Genomic DNA, 2,729 nt, shown 5'->3' on the forward strand with positions numbered 1-2,729 from the left:
CAACATTTCTGTATGCATCAGGCACCATAGTTTCATTTCTTTTAAGTTTTTAAGCCTTGAGAGGTACGACTAGTTAACCCCATAAGTGATATGTAGACTTGCTCAAAGGAAGACTGGGCATAACAGATCGCTAAAATGGTGTGTTTTATTAATAATTTTAAAAGCAAATTTAGTTTTTAATGATTATAAATTTTTATTTTAAAATTAACTTTTCGGTTTAAGGAAGAAAATTTAACTCAAATTAAATCTTACTTATCTGATATAAACATTGCTTTTGAATTACAAAATATGGAACTGTAACTTTTTAATTTGATTCTATCTTTCACGTTATAATTTCGTACTGTCGAAAGCTTGCTTGTTATATAGTTTATAAAAAGTTTTTTAACTTTCAGGAGGCAATTACGAAAAAACCGTATATTAAGACTTCCTCAAGAAATTGTTAATAAATTAAACAATATAAATAAAACAGTTTGAACATATATATATATAGGAAAATTTATTTGTCATTTTAGCATCTCCCTTTTTTTAGTGTAAAGAACTTGAATTGGTGGAGCGGAATTTGAAAAAAACAGTTATGGTTTACAATACTGCTGGCAAACTGTAAACATTAAAATTATTTTTTAAAATTGATAACTTTTGAAGTAAAAAGAGAAGTTTTAAATCTAAATAAGGTTGTAGCTTTCTTTATTGTGATAACTAACTTACTAAAAAGGTTTGATTCTTTAGCAAAGATCTTAAGTAGAGATTTTGGTTTATTATCTATTTTTCATTGTAGCGTTTAGCATTACTTCTTCACTACGGCTGTTTAATAGTAGTGGCAAGAATTCATTTTTTTAGTTAAATTTTTAATATTGTAACAGTAATAATTATACTAAATGGTTACGATCAAGTTAATAAGTAGGAAATTGATTTTTTTAAAAGATAAATTTTTGTTTTTGTTTAAAGTTTTAGTTAAACTTTAGAAATTCAAAGTAACTAATTCTTATCAAAGAACAGGAAACGATACCAAAAACTTGAGATGGTCTGTTCATAATATACTGTAAGTATTGATTAGGCCTTTGTTACTACTTTTAGTCTCTTAAAAAATTATATTTTTTTAACTCAAAAAAATTTTCTTAAGCTTTTATTATTAAAAATATGATATGACTGTATAATCCATCCAATCTTATATAGGTTGAATGTTGCCGTATGTTTTCTTATTGCAAAACTACTGATATTATTAGCAAAACATACAATGAACTAATCTTCTTGTTTATTAAACTACAATTTTTTGATCTAAATAAAAACTATAAATTTATTATTATTATTCTTATTTAATACAAAATTTTCTTAGTATTTGAAAAACAAGTATATCTTTTAATGTTTTAAAAATAGAGTGCATAACTGATTTTTAAATTGTCGTAATAAGGTTTTTATCTCAAACTTTCATTATAGTTACCATAAAAAAATCTTGGTCAGTTATTAATATGGAAGTTAAGAATACATACAATAAGTTGTAGAACGCCGAAGCAGATAATTTATTGTTAAAGTTCTACAATTATAGCACTAAAACTAACGGAATTAAAAAAAACAAAGGTCCCACTTCTTTACAACACAAAATTTTTTAATATATTAATAATTCTCACAGTCTTTACAATAATTCGTGCAACAAAATTTAATCAATACTAGTGCTGCGGTTTTATGTGCAATGGCAATACAGTATACAGTATATTATCACTTTTATAGAAAAAATTTAAGAATAAAGCTTTCTCACGTAAATAAATTAGGTCATAAGCTTTTTAAATTCCTTACCATTATTAAAAGAATATAAAGTCAAACTGGTAAGGTATAAAGAAACACAATATTGTAATGAGTTCCTAAATTTATGCTTAAACTCGCTAGAGCAAAGCTTATTTTCCCATCGATCAATTCAAATACTTCTTTGCAATTATAAAATCGAATAATTATTATAGTATGCTAATATTTTTTAAAAAAAGGTAATGTCACTGTTTAGCCCAAAAAAAAATTCTTTGAAAACTCAAAATTATATTATAAAAAGACACTTCCAAACGCGCATACAAACCTTTCTTTGTAAAATCAATTTCGAGTTATCGATATTAGTAGAATTAAAAAAGTAAATTAATCTAAAACTTCGTCCTTTCTAAAAAAATTTCCTTATAAATAAAAAATATATCATATATTATAATTACTCAAATCTCTTTATGCTCTGCTAATAAACTCAATAAAGCGTTGTACACTAAGAGGATTATACAACTAGAGGTAACACTGCGATTTATGTATGCATGATATTATTTCATGCTCTGGACTGGCTCTCGTGAGAATAAGAAATTGTAAAATAAAATTAAAATTCTTTAGTTCTTTGAGTTATTTATATTATATATATATTTCTATGCTCTACTAGTTTTGATGTTAATAACTTTTAAATTTAAAAATAAAATTTTGTTAAAAGAAGGGTTAATCGAATGCTAAAACTTTTCCATTCTTTTTTTATTTCGCCGGATTACTTTAATTATACGAGCCTTAAACACCGTCTTCACAAAAAAAAGAAACACTTCAGTAAATAAATTTAAGCATCTTATTAACCTTTTTTAAGTAACTTAAACTGACAAAAATTAGAACGCAGAATACTCGGAGTACACAAGAAAAAGTGAGTAATCTACGCTTTAAAACTTGTTAGTGCAGCAAAGCAATGTCACCACATATTTTTCCCACCCTCTAAAACTTTAGTT

General features: G+C 25.1%; 1 long non-coding RNA gene across 1 annotated transcript; it reads left to right on the forward strand.

Annotated features, from left to right (window-relative positions):
* Window positions 1–538: 538 nt before the first annotated feature.
* On the forward strand, window positions 539–1,241 carry LOC135146513 (uncharacterized). Its single transcript, XR_010283854.1, has 3 exons — window positions 539–600; window positions 992–1,039; window positions 1,174–1,241. It is a non-coding gene; the product is annotated as an uncharacterized LOC135146513 (long non-coding RNA).
* Window positions 1,242–2,729: the final 1,488 nt, after the last annotated feature.

This window comes from Zophobas morio, unplaced genomic scaffold (assembly GCF_036711695.1).
Source record: "Zophobas morio isolate AGI-343-1 ecotype UQ-CSIRO unplaced genomic scaffold, CSIRO_AGI_Zmor_V1 ptg000238l, whole genome shotgun sequence".
NCBI lineage: Eukaryota > Metazoa > Arthropoda > Insecta > Coleoptera > Tenebrionidae > Zophobas > Zophobas morio.